Raw genomic sequence first — 15,377 nt, 5'->3', positions numbered from 1 at the left:
AAAGCTTGAAACATAAGGGCCAGGCTATTTTGAAAGAACTGTGAGGTTTAACTTGGAGATAAAACAATATATATATTTTAAAAACAATATATTTTTTAAGATATGACAAGGAACAATATCTCATCTGCTTTTTGGTCTTTTTACATGTAATTCAAGACCAGTTTTTCGAAAATGATTAATGTCTAGAATTGTCAAATCATTATATTGTACACCTGAAACTAACGTAACACTGTATGTTAATTGCACTTCAATTAAATAAAAGAAATTATAGTAATTTCTTTATTTAAATAAGTAAATAATTTAAAATGACATTATGGAGAGCATTAAAGGTACTCAACTGACATGTGAAAGAATAAAGAAGAGTTGCACAGCACCCTATGGGTGTTCAGTAAATACTGCTTTATGATGATAAATGTAATTAGCATAATATAAGGGCTGGTAAATACAAGGGATGACAAGAGATTAATGTAATTCCCATTGTTTCTCTTCCAGAAGAGAAGAATGTGGGATGACAGGGCTGTGAGCTTCAAGTTGGAGATCAGTCATGTGAGCATTGGTGAAGGGTATGTTTTTCATTCTGAAGAAGGAACAAAATGAAATATTTGTACCATGTAGATCAGACAATTTTAAAGGTGTATTTTTTTAAAAAAGATTTGGCACCCAAGTACGCCTATTTCAAGTGTTCATTTTTGATGAGTTTTGACAAATTTATATACCCATATATTCACTACCCAAATCAAGATACAGAACATTTCCATGGCCCAAAAATGTCTCCTTGTGTTTTTCCTAGTCAACCCCCTATCTACCCCTGCCCCCAGGCAACTACTTAACTACTTTCTGTCATTATAGAGTAGATTTGCCTTTTTAAAAGGAGTTTCACCTAAATGCATTCATACAGTATGTAGTCTTTTATGTCTAGGTTCTTTTGCTCAGCATAAAGTTTTTGAGATTTATCCATGTTGTTGCATGTGTCCGTAGTTTATCCCTTTTTATTGCCAGGAAGTATTCCATTGTATATCTATTCCACAATATGATTATCTGCTCAGCTCTTGATGTACTTCTTAGGCCTAATTTAGTGTGATACACACTCCATTGCTTCTTGGGCCTGTGCATCTGGGCTGTGAACATCACAAACTATTCTCCAGTGCCATAGGTTTTATAAAAAATCTATCTTAGGTGAGACAAAAATGTTATAAGGGACTGGAGTGGGAAAAATGCCTTCCCCAGTAGTGATAAAGCACTGGAAAAGTCTTTTCCTCTGGAGAGTAGGCCTTCATCATGGAGAAGGTTCTAGACATGTTTCACAGTGATTACCTTTCCCTTTCCCCTACCAGATCCGTCAGTGGATTTTCCTTAAAATCTTTACCATTCAGGAAACCTGTTCAGTTTCCTGGAGGTAAATCTTATGAGAGTGTGGAGTCCCCCTCAGACTTGGTGGCCAGAAATTTCTTGCTCTCCTACTAGCATGCTCAGTCTCCAGCAGTTTGTTAAAAACTACTATTAAGTGTTCTTACCGGTTTATGGTTTCCATGGCTTCTGCTCCAGGTAAGCAGATCTTCGTTGTGCCTCTCTGAGTTCATCTGTCTGGATTTCAAGTTGGTGGTTTGTCCTGTGACCTCATTTCACTGATGGGTCCAAAAATAGTCTTTTTTTTTAAACCTTTTTTTAAAGGTTTTATTTATTTGACAGAGAGATAGAGAGTACAAGTAGGCAGAGCAGCAGGCAGAGGGAGAGGGAGAAGCAGACTCTCTGCTGAGCAGGCAGCCTGATGTGGGGCTTGATCCCAGGGCCCTGGGATCATGACCTAAACCGAAGGCAGCCGCCCAACTGACTGAGCCACCCAGGTGCCCCGATAGTCTTGATTTTTAGTTTGCCCAGCTTACTCTTATTCCAAGGGTGGGCCTGACAACTTCTAAATTCTTTCCATGTTGGAGCTGAAACCAGAAGTCTCCCTCACCTTTTTTGAAAGATATTTTCACTGGATATGTAATTCTAGGTTGGCAGTTTTTTTTCCTCTGTGCTTTAAAGGTGTCATTCCATTGTCTTCAGACTTGAGTTCTTTCTTACAACAAGTCTGCATTAATCCTTATTCTTGTTCCTCTATGTAACACACGTTTTCTCCACCCCCTTTGGCTGCATCTTATACTTTGTTTTTAATAATTTTATTGTGATGTGCTGTCCTGTTGTTTTCCTTTTGTTCATCTTCCTTGGGCTTTGTTGATATTCTTTGTTCTGTGGGCTTATAGTCTACGTGATTTTGGAAAATTTTCAGCCATTATTTCTTCAAATAATTTTTCCATTCCTCTGCCATGTATTTTCTTTCTGGGACTCCAGTTAGCATGTGAGACCACTTATTATTATTCCACAGGTCACTGAGTTTCTTTTCATTTTTTCCCAGATTTTTTCCCACTTGTGTTTCAGTATGGATAATTTTTATTGCTGTGCCTTCAAGTTTACCAATATCTTCTTCTGCAGTATCTAATGAACTGATAATCCAATTTCATATAATGAGTTTTTCATTTGACTTTTATTTACATATCTGTTCTATCCTCATTATGTTCATGTTTTCCTTCAAAATTTTGAGCATGCTGATCATCTTTTTCATTGCAATTTTAATGTATTTTTATGTTGTTAACATTTTATAATGTTGTTAACATTAATAGTCTCAATTTTAAAAGATTTTATTTTATTTATTTATTTGAGAAAAAGAGAAAGAGAGAGTACATAAAAGCAGGGTGAGGGGCAGAGGGAGAGGCAGAAGCAGGCTGCCTGCTCAGCAGGGAGCCCGACATGGGGGTCAATACCAGGACCCTGGGATCATGAACTGAGCCAAAGGCAGACACTTAACTGACTGAGGTACCCAGGTGCCCTTAACTGTCTTAATATTTTTAATTAACAATCTAATGTTTTTAATTCTACCATTTTTGTCATTTCTTGTTCTCTTTCTACTAACTGTTATTTTCCCCTGGTTATGTGTTAAATTTTCCTGCTGCTTCACAGGTCCAGTAGTTTTGTTTTGTTTTGTTTTGTTTTGTTTTTTTGGATGCTAGGCAGTGTGAAGTTTACATTGTTGAGTGTTGGATCTAGTTTTATTCTTTTTTTAGTTTTTTAAAATTTTTTATTTTATTTGTTTATTTTTTAGTTTAGTTTTATTCTTTTAAAGTGTGTTGGGCTTTGTTCTACAGTCAGTGCACCTTTGAATCAGTTTTATCATTCAAATCTTGTTTTTATTCTTTTTACAGGACAGATCTGGTTGCTGATTTGGCCTGACTTCTGACTAATAATTCTTATGATGTCTCTGAACGATTTTCGTAGTCTTTGAAATCTATTTACTTTGGTCAGTGGGAGCACTAATGGTTCCTAACCCCATGTGAGTTCTAGGAATTTTTGCTCCCTGCTACCTCATAATTCCTTGTAAGCAATTTGGGTGAATTCAGTCGGGAGGAGTGTGAGTCAGAGAGGGGAAGAGAGAGAGAGACAGAGACAGAGACAGAAACAAAGATGGAGACAGAGACTACTAAATAGAGCCAGAATTAGGGTACCAAGGTAATTTGTGTTTATCTGGTTTGAGAACTCTCTTGGTTCACTTTTGGCTCTAAGAGTGCTCTAGTAAATATACATACAATCTTTATCTTGCCTCCTCACTTTACAAAATTTTCTTAATTGTGAGATGAGCCAGGGCTACCTCCAATCATGAGGGCTAAATCTGTATCTAGATTTGGCCTCGGACACTTACCCTGATATAGCCAGTCAACCAGGAAATTAGCATGGTTGTTTTAATTTAATGAGGCCTGGGTAGAAGATTCTTTGATTCTCCAACTCCTGTTCTACTGGAGGAAGACTAGGCAGTGTTGCTGATGGGAGAAAGCACGGAACTACGTAGAGGCCTCTAGATGTCAGTGTTCTATACCTGGCTCTTTTTTTTTTTTTTTTTTAAAGATTTTATTTATTTATTTGAGAGAGAGGCAGTGAGAGAGAGCATGAGCGAGGAGAAGGTCAGAGGGAGAAGCAGACTCCCCATGGAGCTGGGAGCCCGATGCGGGACTCAATCCCGCGACTCCGGGATCATGACCTGAGCCGAAGGCAGTCATCCAACCAACTGAGCCACCCAGGCGTCCCTATACCTGGCTCTTTTATTCTTTCTTCGTGGGACTGAAAATTCACTTGATCCCTCTAGTTCTCACTGAGTTAGGTAATCTTTGGTCCCTTCCATCTCAGATAGCATATGATTTTAATATGGAATAGAGGTCAGATTTCTGGTATCTTCAGTGACCTGAAATTGGAAGGTAATAAGAAAATATTCTGGGCATTATGAACCAGGCAGAAGACCGTAATTCCTCTTTTTCTTTAGCTGCCTGTGAGCTCAAGTACAAATTGGCTTCTCTGTGCTATAAACTATAGTGTAGTCTCCCATGGGTGGTATATATGCATTCTGAATTGCTCCTTAGGGTTTATCCATCAATTCTAACTTCTATTTCACCTGCTCTCATTACTGTGTTTCTGTCTTTCTCAATTTTGTTTCTTGTCTTACTTTCCTCTATGGGTTCCTGTATGTTACTTCAAAATCTTTGTACAGTGTGGTGCTGCAGGTGAGAAGTTTAAAAACTCTTAAATGAGGAATCAAATAATAAAAACAGAATTAATAATACCACACTAAATATCTAACACTGACTCAGATATTTGTATATTTACATATGCGGTTCTTAACAGGTTTCTTTATATGTCGATTCTGAAGATAGCAAATGAAAAGCCTAAACTTAGAAGGTGAGTGGAAAGCTGGTAAAGACAGAAAAAAATGGCAGGAGCAGGAGGTGACCACTTATTTTCTGTATTGGTGGGAGAAGGCAAATCCCAAAGGAGATAGAAGCTTCATGTGTTTCATAGTTCGTCACATGAGTATGCATTAATGTTTTACTTGAGAAGGCAGGGAAGAAGTGCTTTTTTTGGTTTGGAATTGAGATAGTCAAAAAACTTGAATTGCTTTATTATGATGCGAGTTCACTTCTCACCAAAAACATGAATTCTCTTGATTTGCTTGGCAGATACGTTTCTAATGTAACTGGTAGGTTATGGTAACAGAAATACCTTTCATAATCCCCTGCCTTCAGGGGTTTCAAAGAATGTGTTCTGATGTCACAGGTCCTGGGCGGAAGGGCTTTTCATAGCAGCCTTCCTGATGTTTGAGGTATGATCTTCTCATCTCTTCCCTTCATGCATCAGGCTAAGACTAAGTTACCTTCCTGTATGAAGATTCTGTTTCTCCAACTCCCACAGCTCTGTGCAGAAATGTGTTAGGTTAGAGATCCTTATCATTGGGCATGGGTTATTACTGTCTACATATCTAGAGACTCCATCAGGGGCTGAGTCTTTGGGTCACCTCTCAAAGTGATATACCTCTCCTCTGAGAGCTCACTTGAGATGAGAGAGTCCTTTTGTTCTGAGAAAGTCCTTGTTCTGTTCTTGGTTCAAAGACATTGGCTCTAACACTTTACACAATTAGTATGACCTGTGGCTGATCTCAGCCATAGGATTCTCTCAGCCTTGCTTAAAAGAAGGAAGGATATGCTTAGGACAGGAACTCCATCCTGCCCACATCTTTATAAACGTTAAACTCCTTCTCTTTTTAAAATGGAACTCTTAAACTCTACTTGCATTATTCTAATCTAGCGCCTCATAGCAGGGCACTTGACTGAGACAAAACCCAATAGCAATGGATTAGAGGGTTTTTGGGGATTTAACTTAATGAGTGTTTATATTCTAAAATCTGTTTTAGATTCATTCTTTTGTGTCTCAAACTTGAGTCCTTGGGTGATTTTTCCTCTTTGCATTATTTTTTAATCCCAGTGCCTGCCAGGAATAGTGAAGTTGTATCTGTTTTGTTATGAGATAAGAAATGATAAAATAGAAAGTATTAAATTATATGTTCTGTCTGTGCAATGGAACCTTTACGGTTATCACATTCTGGTTTATGTAGAATTATTTTGCATACAGGTAATTTGTTTATTTGAGAAATAAGAATAAACATTTCATAGCATAATATAAATATTTCATAATAAAGCTAGGTCAATTTAATTTTTCCTGTGTAATTTAGAAGGAACTTTAGGATTTGTTTTCATTAGCTAAGGAATTTTAATTTTAATTTTAATTCTAATTTAATTCTAAAATTAATTTAGAATTTAATTCTAAAATTCTAAAATTCTAAAATTCTAAAATTTAATTCTAATTTTAAACATTATTTTTCATAATATTCTTGTAAAAGCTATATGCTCTGGTTAAGACATGTGGAGGAATATTATAATCTTTTTAAAATATGAAATATGTTCTGACATTATTTTGGTTGCAATACCTTTCTGGGTAGATGTAGGAATAAACCGGGAGAAGAGAATACACTCAGCTGGCATTTTGGGAAGAAATCATTTTCCTTTTCCTTTCTCTGTGGGCAAGGAACATGAGATAAAAATAATCAGAATAAGGTCCTTAGGTATCGAGAATTTATTAGAATCAGGGCACTTACTAATTCAGAGCAAATGAGATCTATAGATCATTAATTGCAGCTTGGTGTCTTTTATAAGAATGCCTCATGTAGTGAGCACATTGTCCCTTCACTAAATGAGTAGTGATTATCAGGGAGATTACTGTGATTTATAAGCTCATTTTCTACATTTTACTTTTTCATGTGCCAGATACTGATTCATACAATGGAAAAACAAAACAAGCCTAATTTTTAGAAATTAAATGCTTTATTTATTATCGTCGTTCACACCAAAAAGTTAAACTATATGAGATTGTTGGGTATATAGTATATAAATTTTTTCCAAAAATGACTTTACTACAAGCTTTAGATGATAAACTCTGGTTTTGGTATAGTATATGCATGCCAGAATCTAAGGAGTGCCACTCAAATGGAGTAAAATTATATTTATAGTTATGAAAGGAGAAATTATTTTCTTGGAAAAAGATTCTACTTTATCCTGAATTGTGCCCTTTCCAGGTAAGTATGACTTCTGTAGTAATATGCAGAATTACGTATCTTCAGTCTTTATGGAGAAAGAGAGCCAGATACCGAAGTGTGGCAAGTAATCAGGGAACGTGATTCACAAACAAAATGCTACTCCTTGTCTTTTGGCAAATGCGTTTTGGGAGTTTCAGTTATTAGAGGAATTGATTAGATCCTTAAGTTATTTCTACATGCAAAGTCAAGTAGAGATTTACACAATTATTTTGATTGTTGAGAGGCAGTAAAACATGGTGATGAGAACTTGGACTCTGCAGCTAGACTGCCTGGATTCTGACCACAGCTCTGCCAGTGGGATCTCAGGCAGCTTACCTAACCCCTCTTTGCTTAGTCTCTTCACCTCTAATATAGGGATGTTAATATCACCTAGTGCATAGGATTAAATGAGTTCATATACATAAATCGATCAGTGTCAGACACCTAATAAGCAACAAAGAAGTTCTAGCTATTACTATCATTTAGACAAAAGAATTATATGTATAGGTTCATGGGCTAATTTTTGTTGATCAAGAGGTAAATTACTCTGGGAATTTCAACATTTAAAAAACATTTTGAGGAACCTCCATACTGTTTTCCAGAGTGCCTGTACCAGTTTGCATTCCCACCAGCAGTGTAAGAGGGTTCCCCTTTCCCCACATCCTCACCAGCATCTGTTGTTTTCTGAGGTTCCTCAAAAAGTTAAAAACAAAACTACCCTACAACCCGCAATTGTGCTACTAGGTAATTTATCCAAAATACATAAGATACAAAAATACTGATTTGAAGGGGGCACATGCATCTCAGTGTTTATAGCAGCACTATCCACAGTAGCCAAATTATGGAAAGAACCCAAATATTTGACTGACTGATGAATAGATAAAGAAGCTGTGGTGTGTGTGTGTGTGTGTGTGTGTGTGTGTGTGTGTGTATGTGTATAATGGGATATTACTCAGCCATCAAAAAGAAAGAAATCTTGCCATTTGCAACAATTTGGATGGAACTAAGAGTGTGTTACTAGTCAGTCAGAGAAAGACAAATACCATATGTGGTATTTTCATACTCATACGTGGAATTTAGGAAACAAAACAGATGAACATAGGGGAAGGGAAGGAAAAAGAAAGTAAGATAAAAACAGAGAGGGAGGCAAACCAAAAGAGACTTTAAAAAATTTTTTTATAAACATATAATATATTTTTATCCCCAGGGGTACAGGTTTGTGAATCGCCAGGTTTACACACTTCACAGCACTCACCATAGCACATACCCTCCCCAATGTCCATAACCCCACCCCCCCAACCCCCCTCCCCCGATCAACCCTCAGTTTGTTTTGTGAGATTAAGAGTCACTTATGGTTTGTCTCCCTCCCAATCCCATCTTGTTTCATTTACTCCAAAAGAGACTTTTGACTATAGAGAACAAACTGAGGGTTGCCAGAGGGGAGGCTGGTGGGGGATGGGCTAAATGGGGGATGGGCATTAAGAAGAGCACTTGTTAGGATAAGCACTGTGTGTTCTATGTAAGTGACAAATCACTAAATTCTACTCCAGAAACAAATACTACACTGTTAACCTGAATTAAAATGAAATAAAATAAAATAAAATATTTTGAAGCAACCTGTTGACTTATATGTGCTGGTATAGTGAGGGGAAATGTAGTATAGTGAGAAAGGAATCCACCAGTTTGTACAAACCTTATATACTTTGAAATCAGACATAAAAGAGTTCATATTCTTGTTCTTTTCCTTGCTGGTATATGAACTTGGGAACACTGTTTAACCTTAAAGAACCTCAGTTTCCCCATCTCTTAAGTGAGGGCAATGCTATCTTTCAGTGTTGTGAGGATTTGCAGTAGTGAATCTAGGTTTCTTTTCTTTAAAGTTTTTATTTACTTATTTGACAGAGAGATAGAGAGCACAAATAGGCAGTGCTGCAGGCAGAAGGAGAGGGAGGAGCTGGCTCCCTGCTGAGCAGGGAGCCTGACATGGGGCTTGATCCTAGGACCTTGGAATCACGACCTGAGCCCAAAGCAGATGGTTAACCCATTGAGCCACCCAGGCACCCAATGAATGTAGATTTCTTAGCATAATGCTGGCACATACAGCACAAACCAGACAGTAATTTGGTGCCTCTCTTCCACCAAGCTGAGGAATCCCATTTATTCTACATCTCTCTTTTGGGGTCCAAGTGAAGGACGGGAACTGGGGAAAAGTCAATCCACTTGTTTTTAGGTTTTCTTTTCTTTCTTTTCCCCTTCCTTTCTTCCTTCCTCCCTCCCTCCCTCCCTCCCTCCCTTTCTTTCTTTCTTCTGTTTTGAAAGTGAGGAACACTCGTGGTATATGAGTGTTGGAAGACATTCCATGGGTAGACCCTGTGAGTCATCTCAGCAGGATCTAAGAGACCGTCCTTAGAGGAATCACCCAATGCACTAGGGTAGGCACTGGGGTACAAATCCAGGTTCACTGGATGTGGAGCTGTTGAGTCACGATGGAGCAAAGCATTCTGAGAGAACATTAGGAAAGAAGAAAATATCAGTCATACGTCTCCCAAGGAGCAAGGGTCTCACAGAGGTCAGTAATGGGCAAAGTTAGCGATTTGAGTAGGCAGGAGATGTTGCTGAGTTCCATCAGTAGGAGTAGAGGCTTAGCCTCAGGGCTGCCATATAGATTTGGAAGAACAGCAAGACAAATTCCAATTTCAGAGGTTCCAATACACTGTTCAGATTATCAAGGAAAAATCAACAAAAAGATGCGAGTGATAGGAATTAACATTTATCTGCATTTACTGTGTGCCATACACTATGTTACATTTTCTGTATGGTAGGGATTTTTTTCTGCATTTTAAGGTAATATATTGAGGTTTGAAGAAACTAAGAACTTGCCCAAAGTAACAGAACTAGCAAGGTGGTAGAGCTGAGATCCAAGTCAAGGTCTGTCCTATTTAGACTCTAGATTCTCAGGGATTCTGGAACTAGAGAACCAGGCCTGCACCCAGCTCCCAGATCAATGTTACTGATAGAAACTTGATTTCAAGAAGATGGAAGAAACCCAGAGATTATAATTAGGCACACCATTAGACAATGCTACACGTGTAGGGTAACTCGACCCAGAGTCAGTGTCATAGACTATAGCACCTTGGATTTCTGAAGACTAAGGTCAAGATTTATCTCAAAGGCTGGATGAGCCTTAAGGTGAGGGCCAGTGATCTCAGTGACGGGAGGAGGGCCGCAGGGAAGCAACCTCACAATTCTTTCCCATGAGCTCCCCCTTCCTCCGCACCTCACTGCAGTACTTTTTTTTTTTAAGATTTTTATTTATTTGACAGAGAGAAATCACAAGTAAGCAGAGAGGCAGGCAGAGAGAGAGGAGGAAGCAGGCTCCCCGCTGAGCAGTAAGCCCGATGTGGGGCTCCAACCCAGGACCTGGGATCATGACCTGAGCCGAAGGCAGCGGCTTAACCCACTGAGCCACCCAGGCGCCCCTCACTGCAGTACTTTAAATGGTCCCCTGGAGTCTACAAAGTGCGGAACATTAATGTACAGCTCTAAGTGCTTTTGCTGTCTAATTTGTTATGGAGTGACCAAGTAATATTTATGGTGAGCAACAGGGATCCTTAAATTAGGGGTATAGAAGTATATTGGCAGTGTTTTATGTGAAAATTCTGTTCTCAGAATTTCATTAAAGTAAATCATGGGCCTGAACATCCTGCTTCTAAGGGAACTAGGAAAATGAAAGGGAATAATACCCCAAGTTGGAAACAGGGTAAAGACAGAGACTTTTCTGTCACTAAGTTGTGCCAAATGCTTCACATTTAACCTTTTTTTTTAGGGCCACAGGACAGAAACTCTATCTTAGATACTTAAATTACTATATATATGAAGGTTGGATTTTTGAGACCGAAGTCAGGATTGATTCCATCAAATGGATTACTTTTTAAGGCTGCCTCAAAGGCAAAGCATTTTACATCACACTCAGTTATTTGATTTCTGAATTTTTTATGCATATCAGAAGATTTGTTTACTATCAGGGGAAATGGGAAATAGTTTGGGACCAATTGTATATTCTCTTTAATCATGCATTAAGTTGCCTGTTTGGTTTAAAAAAATCCCTCTTATCTACTCTGGGAGGGCTTGCTGGGCCCAGGAATATCTTTACATCAGGCACGTGTTTCATTGGATTATTAAAATGTGTAGGTGATACTATATTTAAATTGAAATTTTAAACACCCCAAGGATATATATATGTTTTTTCTAGATTGTGAAACAGTGACACATTTTGGAATGGGCTTGTTTGTCACCCCCTTCAAAATTTTGTTTTTAAAATCTACCAAATATTACGTATGTTTGGTAATATTTCAAGTGTCTATTTGGGTTGGACCATCCATACAAACCTAGTTCCATATAAAACCCTAGGATATATTTTTTAAATGATTTGACTCACACCACCTTAGGAGCACCTGGTGGGAGCGCAGTTGGTTAAACGTCTGACTCTTGGTTTTTGGCTCAAGTTGTGATCTCCAGGTCATGAGATGGAGTCCCAGGTCAAGCTCTGTGCTCAGTGCAGAGCCTGCTTGAGTTTCTCTCTCATTCTCCCTCTACCTCTCTTCTCATCCCAAGATCTCTCTCTCTCTTGCTCTTTCTAAAATAAATAAATAAATCTTAAAAAAAAAAGAATCACACCACCTTAAATCAAACAAAAACAAACAATTGCTCTCATTAAATTTTTTTTTCTTTTCTTTTCGGGATCTCTCCACATGCATACATGATCTTTACCTTTTAATTGGACAATTGGATACATTCTCACTGTAAAATTTCAAACACAGAAGTATGTAGAGTAAAAAGTGAAAGTCACCTTCACTTACTCCTCTCCTGAAGCCTTGTGATCCTCATTAGGCTGTCCTTAACTGCTACTAAAGGCTTAATACATATCCATTTAATTCTTTCAAAGTATTTTAATGCATACAAATGTACACATACAAATGCAAATATATATTTAAACTAAATCAGTTGGGCAACAAACTTTCTTCACATAATCTATTTTTTTTTAAGATTTTATTTATTTACTTGACAGACAGATCACAAGCAGGCAGAGAGGCAGGCAGAGAGAGAGGAAGAAGCAGGCTCCCTGCTGAGCAGAGAGCCCGATGCGGGGCTCGATCCCAGGACCCTGGGATCATGACCTGAGCCGAAGGCAGGGGCTTTAACCCACTGAGCCACCCAGGCGCCCCACATAATCTATTTTTGACAATTCTTTTGATTGAAATCCACTTAAATTTTGAAAACTGCTGCATAGTATTTCAAAACACAGATGGAGCATAAGATAGCCACTCCTCTGCTGATGGACGTTCGGATTGTTTCTCATTTTCTACTCTCCCAAATGAAAGAAGAAGATAAGGCCATGGCCAGAGATCTAAGTGAAACAGCTATAAGTAACACGCCTGTTGGAGAATTTAAAGCGACAATCCTAAGGATAGTCACTGGCCTTGAGAAAAGAATAGAAGACATCAATGAGACCCTTACCACACAGATAAAAGAGTTAAAAAAGATTCAATGAGACATGAAGAGTGCAATCAATGAGATTGGAAACAGGCTTGATGCAATGAACTGCAGGCTGAAAGAGCAGAGGAATGATTTAGCGACCTAGAAGACAAAATAATGGAAAATAATGAAGCTGAACAAAAGAGAGGAAAAACAATCATTCAGCACAGGCATAGACTTGGAGGACTCAGTGACTCCATCAAAAATAATAACATTCGTATTATAGGAGTCTCAGAAGAAGAGAAAAAGGGGCAGAAAATGTAGTTGAAGAAAAAATTGCTGAAAACATCCTTAATCTGGAGAAGGAAACAGACATTATAAATAATGTTGAAGTGAGCACCCTTGAACATACATATTTGTCCAAATATTCCCCCATACCACTGTCAACATTGAATATCAAAAATCTTTTAATATTTTGTTATTGATGGGGAAAAAGGGTAAAAATATTTCCATTTTAGTTATTTGATCATAATATATTATTTAATTACAGGTAAACTCAGTTTGCTAATATTTGTTTAGAATTTTTCATCTATACTTATAAATCAGTGTCATGATTTTATTTAAAAATTTGGGGGCTGCTTTGGTAATGGGCTTATATCAAGTTTGTGTTCTAATTTGAGATTTTGTTATTTTCCTAGGGTCTGGAAGTATTTACATATGATACTATAATATTTTCTCCCTAAAACTCTCTCTGCCTGGGGACTTTTGTCATGGTAGGTTTTGATATTTCTTTCATGGTTATCAGTTAGTTTATGTTTCTTACATATTATTGAGTTTATTTTGGTAACTAACTTACATAGCTTAGAAAATCATTCAGGCCACCTAACTTTCTAATTTAGTAGATATAAAGTGATATATTTTATTTTCTTACAATTTTATTTTGTATTCTCTCTGTCTCTAGTTATATCCATGTGGATGTTTGTGTTCTCCTTTTCTTGGCTAAAATTTCATGTTACTTAATTAGCTTTTTCAAAAAGCCAGATTAGGTTTTCCTGTGGTTACTTTATTCATTGTTTTAGAATTTTATTAAAATTTTTAAATTTACTTTTCATTTTTGTCAGAGTCACACATGAATATAAAGTGTCAAACAGTTCTACAAAGCTTATTATAGGAAACATGAAGCCCCCCCCCCCCCGCCACCCCCTGCTCCTATTTCTCACTCCCAGGTGTTTTAGATGATTTATTTCATATGTATCTCCATATGACTATATAGCAAGCCTATATGGCTACTTCTTGATGGCTCTGTTTCAGGCATATCAACTGACGTCCTGTTACATAAGATGGAGAATTAACTCTCTGTTCAACTACTCCCCATCTCTACCATCCCCCCACTTTCTGACCATGTTCCTCATATTCCCAGTTTGTTGTAGTTTTGCTTACATCAGTATTCAGGATTTATATTATTAAGAACAAGTCAGTGGTTTTCATACTGGCTGACCGTTTGAATCACTTGGAGAGCTTTAAAAAAATACCACTGCCCATTTCTGATTTAATTGATGGAGTTTTAGTTTGGGCTTCTGGAAGTTTAAAAACTCCTTACATGATTCTAGTGTTTGGTCAAGGTTGAGAACCAAGGAAATGTTATTCACAGCTGATTACTCTAATTTCTCTCAGAGCTAATAATTATCTTGTTTTTATATTTGCTTAATTTTCTATGTTCTTATTCCTAATTCAACCCCCAAACAGCTCTCAATATATTCCATGTTCGTCATGTACCCTGCTGGTTTTGTCTTCTTGAAGAACTCACTCGTGGAGCCTTCAGAACAGGACTTGCCTTGCCTGGTTGCTTTCTCTAAGGCTGTGCCGAATAGTCACCTCAGTGCCTTTTCCACTGTCCTCTTGGGAGTTCCTGATTCTTCTCTTGTGTTTATGCATGGTTTCCTGGAATCTGTGTCTTCCTTTCTCTTGGTATACTACCTCATTATGGTAGAGCACTTCTCTCAATAACTGCCATACAGAGACAAGTTCAGAAAAGGATATTTTAGAAATTATCTTTAATTTTTTATTTTTTTCAGCATAACAGTATTCATTATTTTTGCACCACACCCAGTGCTCCATGCAATCCGTGCCCTCTACAATACCCACCACCTGGTGCCCCCAACCTCCCACCCCCCCACCCCTTCAAAATTCTCAGATCGTTTTTCAGAGTCCATGGTCTCTCATGGTTCACCTCCCCTTCCAATTTCCCTCAACTCCCTTCTCCTCTCCATCTCCCCTTGTCCTCCATGCTATTTGTTATGCTCCACAAATAAGTGAAACCATATGATAATTGACTCTCTCTGCTTGACTTATTTCACTCAGCATAATCTCTTCCAGTCCCGTCCATGTTGCTACAAAACTTGGGTATTCATCCTTTCTTTTTTTTTTTTTTTTTTTTTTTACAGCTTTATAAACATATATTTTTATCCCCAGGGGTACAGGTCTGCGAATCGCCAGGTTTACACACTTCACAACACTCACCATAGCACATACCCTCCCCAATATCCATAACCCCACCCCCTCTCCCAACCCCCTCCCCCCATCAACCCTCAGTTTGTTTTGTGAGATTAAGAGTCACTTATGGTTTGTCTCCCTCCCAATCCCATCTTGTTTCATTTACTCTTCTCCTACCCCCTCAACCCCCCATGTTGCATCTCCTCTCCCTCATATCAGGGAGATCATATGATAGTTGTCTTTCTCCGATTGACTTATTTCGCTAAGCATGATACCCTCTAGTTCCATCCATGTCATCGCAAATGGCAAGATTTCATTTCTTTTGATGGCTGCATAGTATTCCATTGTGTATATATACCACTTCTTCTTTATCCATTCGTCTGTAGATGGACATCTAGGTTCTTTCCATAGTTTGGCT

This window comes from Lutra lutra, chromosome X, assembly GCF_902655055.1.
Source record: "Lutra lutra chromosome X, mLutLut1.2, whole genome shotgun sequence".
Lineage (NCBI taxonomy): Eukaryota > Metazoa > Chordata > Mammalia > Carnivora > Mustelidae > Lutra > Lutra lutra.
This window is presented reverse-complemented; position numbering follows the sequence as displayed.